Raw genomic sequence first — 16078 nt, forward strand, 5'->3', positions numbered from 1 at the left:
ATACAGAAATAACCGAGAGGTTAATGCAACTTAGCCTGACATTTGCCTTGCATATTTTATCATTCTTTACCCTCCTAGTTGTTTCAGGTGAGTTTTAGGTGGTGAAACATATTTCTGTGACTCTTGACCTTTCTTTCATATATTGCTACTCTCATCGGGTACTCATGATTAAATCCTGAAGGCTGAGCAGTACTATTCATGGGACAAGTGGTAGCACTTGTGTCAAGTGTTAATTCTTCCATTATAGAGAATGCAGAGCAGAAAGTACAAGTGCAGTGCAGAAAAAATATATGCTGATGGCTTCTGGTGAATCAGATGCTATAGAAAGAAGTTAGCCGTAACTTATTATGAGCATTACATGTCAACTATTTTAATTACAACAGTTTGTCAGACAATAAATACTACAGTACTGCATGGTTGAACTGAATGAGATGACCATTCTGACAGCATTTCTATCTTCAGTCCACAGCAAGTATGATTCATTATAGGCAAATTCTAAAGTGTTCTTAACTTTGTGTCTGATAACTTAATAATTTCTTCCAAAATAACTTAAATTTAGTTACAGCCTTTATTCTAATAGTTCTAATAATAAACTGAATGTATCATTTATTGCTTACTCTATATGATTAGTCAATACGGTTAAGCCTTTCTCACCACAATCTGTTGTTTTGTTTTGCTTTTTTCCCCCCTAGGAGACACAACCTCTTTGTGTCATGTTAAGAACAGTGTATTTCTTTGGCAAAGTGACAGCAACCAACCTAACCAGCAGGCTAGAAAGGGATAAGAAACAGTGAATAATGAAGACAAATAGGAAGTGAGAGAGAGCAAGTGTAACAGATGGAGCTAGTGCAACACAGAAGGAAAGAAATTGAGGTAGAGAGACAAAGAGCCAGACAAATCAAGGTACATCATTCCCATCTCTCTCTCTCTCTCTCTCTCTCTGTTCGCACTCTCCATGGGTTGTGCTGCGCTGTCACACTAATCAGATGGCCAGAATGTCTGACAGCCACCTTCAGGCCTGATGCAGTGTGTTCAGGTGGAAGGAAAGGCTGCATCTATCCAGGCAATCATTGGCACCCCGCTTCCATTCACACTCTTCATTCTGCTGCCCCTGGTGTTGCTCTGATCCATAATCGGGGGTTGCCATAGCTGTCTTTCAACAGCTTCTATCAAAACCATCAAAGTTTTGTTTGCAAACCGTTTGGTTCTAATTTTGTTGGACCACTTATACCTCATGGCGTTACTGATTGGCTACAAATGGAACTGCATTTTGGTCCCCAAAGAGGCTGACCATATTTTCTATTCAAAACATTTTTTTCTCATAAAAGCATTGAAAAGTTTATTTCAAACCTGCTCTGTACTTCAGTATTAATACTCAATACACAAAAATATTTCCTTTATGCATACATCATGTCACATTTAGTATGATATGATTAAAATATCATTATTGCTTCTAACACTGCTTTTGGAATCATAATTTGCTTTAACCTTATACATTTCTCCTATATCGTCTCCCATTTTGTTCTACGTGATATAAACAGGTAAATTACGTTGTTCTGGATAAAATTGCGCTTCCCTGTAGTTTGAAACTATAAACTAGTGAGCCAGCAAAGGCTTCTCCAGCAAACTTGAATTAATTCAATTCAAAAAAACTTTATTTGTCCCCGGGGGGCAATTCAAAGGCACACAGAGCAGTAAATTAACAACAGTGCAAGTAAATGAAACATTTTAACCGAAATATAAAGTGTCAATTTAAATACAACTTAAAGCTTAAACTTAACTTAAAAATACAAAGTATAAAAAGTAGATATAAGTGGACAGTGATCGGACTAACAGATGTAAACAGATGTAACCATAACTCTGTGCAGTAGTGACCAGATGTAAACAGAACTATGTGCAGTAAATGAGAAATAAATATATCTATATATCTATATATATATATATATATATATATATATATATATATATATATACAGAACTATGTGCAGTAGTGACCAGATGTAAACAGAACTATGTGCAGTAAACGAGAAATAAATAAATATATATATATATATACAGAACTATGTGCAAGTATACAATGGTTTAATGGCAAGTGTTTGTCAGAGACTGACAGCATATTTCATTGCCAAGTATCCTTAAAAGGTCAAGAATTGGCTTTTTATTGACTGAAGTTACTATGACAAACTTTTGACTTTCATGAAAAACCTAAGATAATAAAAAAAAAAAAATCAACATTTATTTCTTCTTGTGCGTGTTAATTTGACAACTATGCTTTCAACTGCGGCACCTGTACCTCCTCAAATAGTTAGTCTGGCCTATCTGCCAAAGTCAGATTATTGCATTATCTGCTTTTTTAATGTTAACTTTTTAATGTTAACTTTTTTCCAACCATTCACTTGATGCTCCTGTTGCCAAAGCAACAAGTGGCAGCTAACACCAGATCTCTTTTTGCAGTTTGCAGTCAGAGGCATCCTTCAGTCATTATGTGCTGCTTAGGTTTATAACAAACTTTTTAAACCTTCTTTAGACAGATGTTGAAGTCCCCTTTCAGAAGCTTTGACAGGCCATTATAGTACAAGATTATTTAAGGTTAAATATATTATGTCAGTAGTCACACATTTTCTTTGAAATAGTTTACCATTTGTTGATGATTTGTTTTTCCTTTTTTTATGAGTCATCTTGATCCATATGTCTAGAGACTTGACCTGTCTCGTCTGAAGAAAGTCCAGAAATACAGAATATGGCCAGCTCTGCCTCCACTGTCACCTCCTAATCCTTTCCACTGACAGCTTTAGAGGAGATGTCTTCCCCTCATGTACCCTAACCCCATGACATCCTCATTCCCCTGCCTATTTTGTGGCATCATGACAACAGTGCAATCTAAGAGAGGATTTAGTCTGTTGAGACTTGAAACATGAGTCTGTGGTTCAGTTTGACAGAGCTAAGCCTTTTCAATGACGTTTTATCCACCTAGCTTGTGCTCATGGGAGAATATCTCTATTTCATATATCCTGTTTGTTGTAGAAGACTCAGGAAATACCGAGGCTTTTGCTTATCAGATTTTGATTTGCAAAATATGAATTATTTACATACTTGACATCTCGCACTCTCTTTGTGTTTTATGTATCATAGTTGGATTGGATTAGATTGGATTTGTATGAGGCGCGGTGAGCTTTGTCGCAAAACATTCAAACTTGGGACAATGGGTGGTAAAGCACTGGATTCTCACATGAAATCTGAAAAGCACCAGCGTTATGCTTGCTCTCAGAAAACTACCATACCCATTGAGTCTGTTTACATAGAGTATCCCGGCTAATGAGTCTTAAATAATAGTATCCCAGGTTCTGATTACTGCATCTTATTTGCATAGCGCCTGTGATTATTACTTTTCACAACACATAGCTAATTTGAAATCTGAGAAAAAACGATGACCAATGTGGCTTATTGCAGACTTAGCACTATTAAATGGCAACCTTGTGTTTTAGATATGGTGTATCCACCTAATTTCCAGCAAAGGGAGATCAGAAAGTCTTCAGGGAAATTTTTCCCGATTCTGAAAGTACAAGCATTCACCTGTGCAAGGAACAAGCTAGCTTATCTTGTTTAGTTTGGACATGTCCTTAAATGAATAAGGTGCTTATCTCCACAGTGAACGAAGGGGATGGTTGTCATTATGTTCGACAATAGCATGAATGAGTCCACTAAGAATACATAAGACCTGCATGTAAGACACTGCACAACCTATAAAATGGTAACCACTTGAGTCCCGTTTCTTTGGATCACATTTCATGGGCCATTCAACAGCAGATGATATGTTGGAACATTTCAAGGTAAGTTATGTGTGCAATCAGTGGCTTTTTAAATTTAGCAATTTTTATACAGATAATTTGTCTTGGTGTTTCCTCACATAAAAAGATAAAAACAAACACATTGAGAATATTGTAAAAAATGAATACATGGATAACATGACTTAGTAAAATGTTGGGCCTATAATTTTATTAGACACAAGTTTACTGTCCTTTATATTGTATTTTCATATTTGCAGGAGAGTACAAAGGAACTCAAGCTTAAGAACATGGTGTCCTTGTCCATGGATGGACCCATATTTAACTGGAAGTTTGTGGAGCTCACAGAGCATTGTGAGCAATCTGATGGGGCTCATCTTGAAATAGTAGAAAGTCGTGGCCTCCATACCCTTTACAACTCTTTTAAGAGTGGCTTTGCAGTGTGGCAGATGGAGAAAATACTCAGTCCTGCACTCTCTCTTCAACTGTGCACCAGCAAGAAAAGAGGAATTAAGCTCTGCAACAAAATCATCAATGTTTCCTTGGTAGCTGGAAAACTTGCCAGCAGTTGGAAGAGCAGTTGAAGTTAGGCCCTCCATTGTGACTTATGTGGACCTGGTCAAAACAACGACAGTTCCCAATCCAAGCTCATCATCATATGACATCATGACTGAGGCCCGAAAGGATCCCTTCCTGTTGCCCAATTTAAAGAGTCTTCCAACCATTTTTGACAGAATACCAGCTGAATGCTATAATGATGCCCTACCTTTAACAGGGAGTATTCACTGTTCAACATAATCACGATTGTGTGAATTGATTGGCTACACACTGGGTGCTGACTGACATTTCAAATTAAAATTATGGTACACTACACATATTACTTTGCTAGTGTCATGGAAGGTATTTGTTGGGTAGTACAGATAAGAACACAAAAATGAATGACACTTTGGTGAACATCGGCTAAAACAATTGTTGACTGACTTTTCAATAATTAAAATAATGCTGTTTTGATTTTGCTATGACTCAAAACTACATATTTAATGTTTTTTTTTTTTACTATTGATATTCTGTAAATATTTACTTGCATTTTTTCTGCATCTACAGCAGTTTGAGTCCTTCCTGTTCAAAGAAACTGTCAACTTCAGCCCACGAGACCAAGGTACCTCTTACCCTGGAGTTTTTGTAAGAAGTTGTTGCTCCTGGCCTATGGGCAAGCAGAAGTCGAACAGGGGTTCTCTATTAATAAAGAGGTGGAATATACCAGAGGACACCGTTATCGCATATACCGTATTTTCCGCACTATAAGGCGCACTTAAAAGCCTTTAATTTTCTCAAAAAACGACAGTGCGCCTTATAATCCGGAGCGCCTTATATATGGATAAATTGGTTAATTGGTTGATCCATACTGGTTGTACACGGCGCTCAGCGACACTGACTCGGATAATGACGAGAGGGAGCCGGGCATGTTGGATGCCGTACTCACCCAACTGTTCAATTCGGACACTGAAGAAGAAGAATTCGAGGGATTCGTGGACGGGGAATGAACTGAAAAAGTGAGCTTTACGTGTTATACGTAACTGAACAATGTTGAGTTATGCACTAACGCAGGGGTGCCCAACCTTTTTTGAACCAAGATCTACTTTTAAAGTTACCAGTCTGCCGAGATCTACCAGTCCACATAGTGAGCCATAGCCTTTACCAACAGCCTACAAACGCATTTAATACTCACACAACAAACAGAAAATAATAAATGAGAGTTCTGTAAAAAATAATACAGACTACAGACTACAGCAGGCTGCTGTGAGATGATTTTGCTTTTGTTAAATTAGCTGCAGACCCGGTGAGAGTGAACGGAGTAAAGTCCAACCGACTGTTTGACCGGGTCACGTGTGTTCACGCCTCGATCACGGATCAACTGTGTGCTGTAGCACTAAAAGTAAAAAGTAAAAAGGTTCGCGTGGTGGCTGGCGCTCCAGTGCGAGTGTGTGTGTGTGTGTGTGTGTGTGTGTGTGTGTGTGTGTGTGTGTGTGTGTGTGTGTGTGTGTGTGTGTGTGTGTGTGTGTGTGTGCGTGTGTGTGTGTTTGTGTGTGTGTGTGTGTGTGTGTGTGTGTGCTGTTTGTTGGTGTGTCTCGTCCCCCGCGATGCTCACAGTCATGACAGCAGAGAGGAGCAGAGAAAAGTAGCTGCAGCTTCATCAAATGCGCTTAATACTCGTAGCATAGTTTCTATATATCACTTTTTGGTAAAACATTTACCTCCCCGGTTTTACCTGCACGTCATTGCGCATGCCTGCACTCTCTCTTGCGCGCGCTCTCTCTCTCTCTCGCTCCCCCGCTCGCTCGCTCTCTCATGCACGCAGCAATTTCATGAATAAATGAAAAATTAAATACACACAGGTCGGAAGTATACTTGGGCTCCCAACACAGGTATCGTGTGTGGGAAACAGTGCAATGAGATGAAATTGAAATCACTTCTATTTTACAATTGTATTTTATATTGACAAAACATCCCGCGATCGACTGAGAATCAGTCAGCGATCTACCTGTCGATCGCGATCGACTGTTTGGGCACCCCTGCACTAATGTTTGAATTAGCGGTATCAGACTGTGTTTCTTTTACGTGTTTACAACTGAACAAGGCTGGGAGATATTGTGAATATGCACATTAACGTTTGAACAACGTTGAGTTATTGTGAATGCACTACGTATAAAACTACGTTTTGAGAGTTAAGAGAAACGTCAAAGAAATAATTGATTATTTGGGGAAATCGTCTTATGTACTTTTGTTTTTGTAGTTTTATACGTTACGTTTTATACGTATTTATATTTATATATTCACAATGTCTCCCAGCCTTGTTCAGTTGTAAACACGTTCTATTCTATGCGCCTTATAATCCGGTGCGCCCTATATATGAAAACAGTTCTAAAATAGGCCATTCATTGAAGGTGCGCCTTATAATCCGGTGCGCCTTATAGTGCGGAAAATACGGTACTTCTCAGTGATCATGCAAAGTGTATGGCACACTAACCAAAGGGCCTTTACAAAAGAGATGCTCGACAACTGTACAACTGCATCTACCAGATTCAGAGCTTACCTGAATGAGGAAAGAAAAAAAAGTGAAATCTAAAAAGAAAGATTGCAAAAGAAAGCCTTGATGTACTAAAGAAGAGGAGAACATCTATGCAAGATGTATGCAAGAGTCTCCAAAAGGATGCAGTCAACTTAGCAGAACAAGCAGAGAATGCAGGGACCAAAATGGCAACACTGATGACAAAATCAACACGCTGAAGTCAAGAGCAAAAGGAAAAGGAAGACCAGATGCTAGTCATAGATAGTGAAATTGAAAAGAAGACTGCCAAGTTGCGACATGTCATGAAAGACATGTGAGTGACCAGAGTCGATGGACAATCAGGGTCAATCCACTGTTTGAATAAGTTCTGCAATGAGAGTTCTTTGGACTTGTGTAGAAAAAGAGAAATCATCTTGTGCTTATCTTATAGGTTGAAAGTTTGTACTGACTGGATTGTCAATGATTTGATGGTTAATGCAGAGGGACCTTATCTTCATTTGGACTGGGTCTTTTGGACTACCATAGTTTGATTTTAGTTAATGAGACGACAATTGTAAGCTAATGTTCATTATGTATGCTATTGTTATGCTATAGCAAAACTATTATGCTGTTTAAATGTTATTAAAAGTTAATACAACTCTTAACTGAGTATACTGTCTAGTTTGACAATTTCTGTTGCCGTGTTAATTGTATTGTTTTTTCCTTTTTGAACTTTTAAAATGGTCCTAAAAGCCATTAAATTTGAACCAAGGGGCAACCTCCGGTCTCGAAAAATGAAGCCAATGCGGAAGTACAAAAAACTGTAGTTCCTTGAGGTTCCGCTTGAGGCTGGCTGCAGAAGCGCCGGAAGTGCCATAAGCCCACAGCCAAAAAAGCCCGTTTTTACCACAGGAATCAACATGTTTACAGCCTGGTTCAAAAAAACAAGATATATCTGATAAGTTGATGGCCCCTTCTCCTCACACTGTGGGGGGGGGGGGGGGTGAATTTTTTTATAACTCAACGGATTTTATTTTATTAAGGAAAACGACTATGCCCATATAAGGGTTGTGTCAGATTTGATTGACAGCTCTGCGCGCTGCATCTGTCTGTCAGGTCAGGAGGCTAACAGCTTGATCCGTCTGATTTCTCCTCTTTTTTACTTCGTTTGGAGAGTTTGTTTAACACATATCTGACAACATACATGGCTTGCTGTGCGGTTAACAGACCATCCAACAAGTTGATGCTTCAGTTTTTCTCGGTAAGTGATATAGTAGTGTTATATTTACTGCGTACTCGTGTTGGTATTTATATTTACGGACCTAGCTTGTTTAGCATTAGCTTGTAAACCAGTCGGCTAACTGTACTCAGTGTAGCTCATTATTTACATTATTTAGAAATGTTTGTTGTTAAGATGGTGAAAATAATGAGTTTGTGTGATGTTAGAAGCTAAAGGTTCACCTCGGTGGTTAACCGCAGACTGTAAATATGGTTATCTGACGTTATGATGAATGTTATTATTAAAAAACAAACTTGGTGTAGTAATTATCCGTCAGTAACATAAAGTGAACTGAACCTAATGTGCTGTGTAGGTTATAGAGGATGACATTAAAGTTACATGGTTGATGTAGTGTCTTAAGATTTGTGCAAACTGTTACCAAATTTTTAAAAAAATCACTTTTTACGAGTTCAGGTAAATTTAATATGGTTATTAATATAGTTCTTAATCATTACAGATGCTCTTATAAATAATAGAGCAGTAAAAATATAAATAACATGGAATGAAAAGATATAAAGCAATAAGTATAAGAAATAGTTTGAAGAATACAGCCATGTACTGAGCTCATGTTAATAATAAATGAGTTACTGTATGTTCTGTACTGAAGCACAGAGAGTTGGGACCTGTTAATGATTTAAATAATTCAGGTTATATTTGTTTCATGTTAAGATGAAGTACTATCCACAATAAATTGCTTAATTTTTCCTCACCCAAAATCTGAGACAATTTGATGTGGAATATCATTGTGTGAGTGAGAGAGCTGAAAACAGCACGATTACAATAATGTTTATCTTCTTAACTTTGAATAGATGTTGATTACCTGAATACTGTACCTTTGTTGTCTGGGTAGTACACTGTTGAATTTATAAATGTGCTCTTACACACAGATGAATACAGAAAAATAAATGAGAACAAACAAAATGATTTAATGAATAACTGATATTTTCTCTCTTTCTTTGTCATCCTGAAGACCCCTCACTAAAAGTCCATGTTCTCCTGGATCCATGTCACATGCTCGAGCTTCTTCTGAATGACTTTTCAACAGTCAAAGTTCTGCTGAGAGAAGATGGCCAGCAGATAAGACAGCAGTACATCAACGAGCTCCACAAGCTTCAGAAGAAGGAGGAGGGTTTGCACTTTGGAAGACTGTATTCATGCTGTTCAAATTAAACTAGATCTCCTCCAAACAACTTGCAATCAAATTATTTTCTTCCCATTTTAAAACCCTTTGTCCAGTTTAGATGGGAGAAGTTGACATTATGTGATATTGATCTGGGAAGACTACATTTCTAAATCATTTTTAACTGTGTTTTTATTCACAAGTTATTGATCTTATTTACTCTCCATGTATCTTGATTTAAGAGTGGGGCTGTGTTTAAGGGCATATTTTTGTAATGACTCTGTTCCATCCGACTTTCAGAAATTAACTACATTAGTATTTGGTTAAAAAAAAATGTCGAAAGAATAAGAAGTTGTGTAAAAGTAGACTTCCTTCCCTTAGCTATTGAGTTGAGCATTAATGCACATTTTAGTCTTGTCATTTCAAATCTGAAATGTATACTCATAAGTAGACATAAAGGAGTGCATTTATATAGAAATATTTAAAAAAACCACACCTGAAAAACCACATTCAAAAAGCCTGTTTTTACAGCAGAGATTAACATGTTTACAGCTTGGTACAAAACAAACAAATAGGTCTGATTAGCTCATGTCTCGATCAACACACACTGTACGGGGGTCGTTTGATTTGATGAAGGATAAGAGTTATTCACAATAAGGTGTGTAGCTGACCAGCTTGATAGGTGGGCGCGGTGTAACGGTTTGTCAAGAGGTTTAAAACCCATCTCAGCTCTCCGCCTGTAGGTGTCATCACTCAGGCCATCCAGGGGAGATCTCCCTCGCAGCGAGTTGTTGAAGAGAAGTAACCGAAGTCCACCCCAGAAGAACCAACAAATGCAGATATTGTTGAGGCTCAGGTTTCTTCCTCTGTCTCTGCAGCTCTCTGGGCACCTCGACGGACCAGTCACCAATAATCCACACTGTGTCTATAGGAGAAATACAAAGGTGTTCAATTAATGCCTCAGACAAGACAAAATGTACAGTTAACTACATGTGACAGCTCAGGGTGTTTTTGTTATTAGCCACATCTGCAGGAATAATATTGAACAAGGTAGCTGCAACTACTACTAATATTGATTTCTTCTGGATGTCTCATATTTATTTACAGTTTATGGATAAAACTTTGCTAATGTATTTCTCTGCTAACACTGACAAAGTCTAACTGCTCTGACGAATAAATAATAACCATGGTTGTATATTTAAAAAAGTGTAGTTTTAAGACTTTAATAAAATATTTGGGTTGAATATAATTTGTTTTAACTTTGTTGTAGAAAAGTTAAATGTTAACTTACTGTTTATAGAGTTTTCTCAGGACGAGCAGGAATAGGGGATGATAGCAGCCTAGCCGTTAGCTATGCTGTCAAGTGGACTGCTAATGTCGAGCTGAATGGGCGGAGTTAAGTCCCGCCTTACTGCTGTTGCTAGGTTGATACGAAGTTAGGATGAGACTGCAAATCCAATATGGATGCGGCCCTCGATTGGACTCATTTGCTGCCTATGTAACAGACGGGTCAGGGTTCGTCCAGTAATATTTACAGTCTATGATTTGAACTAAGAAAATGTGCACACACCCTGTTATAGTCAAGACTGCAACACATCAATAAGAGCTGGCTAAACTTTCTTAATCATGGGCAAAATGTACCACTTCTACTAGTACCCCTATTGATGCCCTTCCCCGGATTTAGGGTCTGGACAAATTTTAATGACCATCCAGTTTGGCCCAAAACAGATTTGTTGAAAATATTATACTCCCTTATGGATATGGCACTTCTGAACCCTCCATTTCCTGAACTCCTCTGGAAATGACACTAAGAGAGAGTTGTATTGCAAAAGAAAGCTTGGGGGCTTGTTTGTGCAATGCCAAAGTCAAACCAAAGAGATGCAAACCAACATATTTCATTTCCATGTGTTTTCTGCTTTTTCTTTTTCAATGCAGACAATAGGCAATTGTTTATTTTTCTGTTTCTTTAAACTTAGTACAACATAGTTTCGGGCCTCCAAATGAAATGGCATGGTCAAAAGAATGGGAAATTCTTTTTGAATACCACAATTTTTAATGTCAAATGGATAAAATGCCCTCTAAATGTGCCTTTCATAGAATCAGAAGTGCATTAGTTTTTAAAAGAAACAGGTCTACATTCAAGGTTTTGAGTCTGTGAAGTAAGAAAGCGAGCTCAGCAGTGGACAAGTGAGTTAGATAGTGAGTGAAGAGGGAAAGTGGGCCTTGTGAGGAATAAAAAGGTAAAATAGACAAATTAAAGGTGCAATTATGTTTTGGACCCAAAACCTCAGCACAATTCTGCAGTAAGGTCCCACATGTTCTTTGAATGCAGTCCAATCAGACTGGTCATCCTGGGCACTACTTGCCTCTCTGCTCTGACCTTTGTCAACAAATACACAGACCTGAAGCCCTTTTATACATTCATAAAATGGAAAGCATAGGAATGAGATAGAGACTATAACATAATGTTAAAAAAAAATTCTATGACTCAAAAGATGCGGCCTGTAGAGTACCGCAGGGATGACGTGTTTTTGTAGGCCAACCCGGAAGTCAGCATTGTGCCGTTTCCACCGACTAAAAGGCAAAATAATGTTCCATGGGTTTTTGGATCATTGCTGAAAATAAGCTCTGTGGTGAAAAAAGGTTGAAAAGTGCTACTTATTTCTGGGTTTTAGGACTCATTACTACTCTATTGTGAACACAATTGCCCACAGGTTCAGGCCCAGAAATATCCAAAAATAATTATTATTCTATATATTAATTTTTTTTTTTTTTCAGAAAATCATTCCTCTAATGCCTTTCATCAGTATTTTACTTGGGTGTTAGAATGTGTATAGTGAAAGAAGCCACAGGTCGTATTCGAACTTTGAGGACTGAAGCCTCTGTACATGTGGTGGCACCCACCACTAGGTTACCGGCGCCTCCAGTTCTTGATGATTGCTTTGAGCTAACCATATAGACTTTTCTTTTAATGCCCATTTTGCCTCCACTTTAAATTGAACCCTAATAGGATTCATATTCAGTACAGTGCTGCATTTGCGGTTAAGCTTCTTACAAGATCAAGTTCTGTTACCTCATAAATGTATTCAATACTGCATCATCTGGCAATTGACTTTAGCAGTATGTTGGCATGCTGTGCAGTACCTGCAACTAAGGGGAATTATTTACTGCAAGGACCAGCACAGTTCACAGTGCTGTAATTGGAAACTCTTTTGAAGCTGTAAATACAACATCCTCTTCTTTGCTGTCACTGGAAGATTTCTGTTTTTACACAGTTGTTCCTCTACAGACATTATTCACGTGGGTCCTTGTCAAGTAGAGGTTTAGTCACACTAAAAAAGCTAGCTACAGAAGGTTAAAATGGGGATGGAAATAGAGGAGACATTTTGTCTGATGCACAAGTTGTGTTCATGCAGCACAGCCTGGCTTACAGCAGTGAAAGGTCGATAGAACATCAGCAACTGCCTCTGAGGAATGGTCAGCAACACATCTTGTTTACGACGTCGTGAAAGTAAATGGATTTGTTTGGATCCGCACCTAATTTGAAATGCAGTAATGAAGCAGTCTGTTACAATGCAGCTGCCAGCCCTCAAACGCTATCCAACAATAGGGAAGGTTTTCACTTGGGTTTTCATTGTATATTACTCAGTATATTATTGGTCGACAAATTGCATCACAATTCTCAAAGCATTTCTATTTTATTAGACACAAAATGCTGCAGTGCTCAAACTCAGCAGTGGTGTGAGAATTGAGGTCTTGGAACAGTCATTATTTTTAGCGATAGTTACTGTGGTGTACAGTTTTTGTGAGTCATTGGGTTTTAGTGCTGATATCTCTCAACAGAAACTCGTAAATATACGGTCAGCCACTTCACCTGCTGGCCTATCTAATTTAAATACAAAATTGACAGATGTTTAATTAACCCCAGGTAGTTAATGTTTAACAGACCCAGGTTGTGTTTTGGTTTCTGCCTCACAACTTTCCCAAAGTGTTGCCTGTTTGAAATCTTAAAATATAAGGAAAAAGGCTAGATTGTAATAAATGTCTTACAGAAAGAACGATGGTGTCCTTTGATTGAGGTTGAATGGTCTTAAATTTATGTTTAAATTTGGTTTTGCTTGAGAACCCTTAAAAAAGCAACTTGGAGGTTGAAGACCCCATTGAATCAACTAGTCGGAAAATAACTTGGAATTAATATTTTATTATTATTATAAGAAATGTATGAATTAACATATTACAGTGACTCCTGTGTTCGTTTTTGTACGTTTGCTTTTATTTCCGGAATTAAAACAGACAACCGGATGTTACGTAACATCTGGGAGTCCCGCAGATTTAGGTTGTTTTATCTCTTGGTCATCTACTAAACATTTTGTTCAATCAGGCGAACTTTGTCAAGAAGGACACTTTGACACAGTTATTTGTATTTGGCGGTATGGCTCTGTTCTGGGATCTCACTACCCTTCCAGTGTGCTTACGTGGAAAGCATTGGGGAAAGGAACAGCACACATTCCTGCCCTTCCCGTGCTTACAAGGAAAGCTATATGATGTATTTTTGTAGGCCAACCCAAAAGTAGCATTGCCATGGGGGTCTATGGAGAATTCCCCTATGGGATTTTTGCACTGGATTTTGGATCATTGCAGAAAATAGGCGCTGTGCCAAACGCACGTTTCTGATGCGTAGGCGTTTTGTTCAGCAGAATAATCTTCACAGATGAACACCATTTTTATGATGTTTGGAGCGTTAATGCAGCTGAAAGAAGTAAAAAGCTAACGTTATGCTACAAGCTAACTACACCACTGTCGGATGATTGTGACGTCACTACTGTTATGCTTCAGACGATCTTCGATAAACCAATGCGCATAGCTTAATACATTGTTTATTTATTATTATTATTATTTTTTTTTAAGATTTATTTTTGTGCTTTTTGTGCCTTTTTTAATGGAGAGACAGGGGATAGGGTTAGGGTTAGGGTTAGGGGTTAACCCTAACCCTAGTGGATAGAGTCGGAAATCAGGGAGAGAGAGAGTGGGGAATGACATGCGGGAAAGAGGCCATGGGCGGGAAACGAATCCGGGCTGCCCGCCTGAGACGACAGCCTCCATACATGGGGCGCGTGCACCAAAAACCGCGTCACCAGCACCCCAATAAATTGTTTATTAACCTAATATTTGCCTTAACCCAAAGATTACACCTACAGGAGACTTCACAGACTAGTGGGAGAGTTGCCGGCGTTTGTGTCCGGCTTGATAACGTTTAATGTCCCCGACAACCACTGTAGTCTCATTTAGCCACTTGTTAGCAACCGCCTTTTTAAGGACGCGTAAAAACTCCAAAATTCACAAGTGGGGGTATAACCTAACGTAGTTTATGTCATCTAACAAAACACCAACATCTCTTAAGCTTTTGCTAACCACAGATCTTATTTCAGGTGTCTAACCACAAACCTGTATCTCTTATCATTGTTATGCTGACGACCAGCAACTCTGATTTCTTCATCAAGCCTAATACTCTTAATCTTGTCATCTTAATGTTAAATTTACCAAAATTGTTAAGTCTTGCTTTTTTCATTTGAGAAATATTACTTCAATAAAAACATGCTATCCACACACAACACGTAATTACTGGTACACAGTCTTATTTTCTCTTGATTAGACTACTATAACTTTCACTTCTCTGGTATCACACGATCCTCTTCATCCTGTCTTCAGTTAGTCCAAAATGCAGCAGCTAGGCTGTTAACAAAAAATAATAGTTGGTCGCACATTACTCCAATTCTCCTTTCACTACACCTGTTACCTACACAGAATCAACTTCAAAATCTTGTTAATAACTCAGAAAGTTCTACATGGCCTGGCACCTGAATTTCTGAGCTGTTACAGCCTAACTGTGGTGGTCGGCTTCTTTGTTCATCTGATCAGCAGCTTCTTTTGGTTCATCGCTCCCAATGTAAAACCAGGGGTGATTGTGCTTTTACAATAAAAGCTCCCAAACTCTGAACAGCCTTCCCTTGTCCATCAGATTTTGTTATTTCTAGTCCTGAACATTTTTGTCTGATATGTGACTTGTGTATGCCTGATTGTGTACTGTACATGTATGTATACATCTTTGGTATGAATGTATATCTGGATCACATTGTTTTCTTTTGTCTGTATGTGTGAAGTGCTTCATAACTGTATTTTAAAAAGCGGTATATGAATACATTTTATTATTATAAAGTCACTCCTGCTGAAACACCATATCCTGTATAGTTGTCATATAATAAAGGCTTTTCAAGTAAAAAATAACTAGAGCCTTATATTGTGAAGGATTTGAGGGAAATAAAATGTGTTTTCATGTGATTAACTGAGCTTCAGCGTGGTACATTTAGCTAAATTTATCAACAACACTGTAGTGAGTTTAGAGCTTCTTTGACTACGAGTCACAGTCGCAGCTTGCCTCTGAGTGGAGTCATTGCTGACTGGGCAGTAGGTTGCGCAAATTCACCCAACACTACATAAAACACCTGATTTTGGCTCTTTGTAGTAAGAAATCTTCAACTGCACAAACTGCATTGAGGCCCAAAGCTAGCGCCATTCCTTTTCCTGTTATAGAAAAACTTTGTACTGTCAAGCTAGAAACAGTGCAACCAGCACATACACAATATTGAACCACATGAACATCTGGTAAAATTAAGTGCAAGACTAGGAAAACTAAACGCAATACGACTCAATCGCTCGGACTCGGTACCACCTACTTATGCACATTGAGCTAAGCCAGAGTCAGAGAGCACAAGCCCCCCTCGTGATGTAATATGACTTGGTGTAAAAAAAACAAGGGGCAGGGTTGGTTTTTCTCAGATTCAGGT

General features: G+C 38.4%; 1 protein-coding gene across 1 annotated transcript in view; it reads left to right on the forward strand.

Moving 5' to 3' along the window:
• LOC109997916 (CUB and sushi domain-containing protein 3) overlaps positions 1-16078 on the forward strand; it is a 221823-nt gene that overhangs the window by 27776 nt on the left and 177969 nt on the right. The gene's annotated exons all lie outside the window — the stretch shown is intronic.

This window comes from Labrus bergylta, chromosome 8, assembly GCF_963930695.1.
Source record: "Labrus bergylta chromosome 8, fLabBer1.1, whole genome shotgun sequence".
NCBI lineage: Eukaryota > Metazoa > Chordata > Actinopteri > Labriformes > Labridae > Labrus > Labrus bergylta.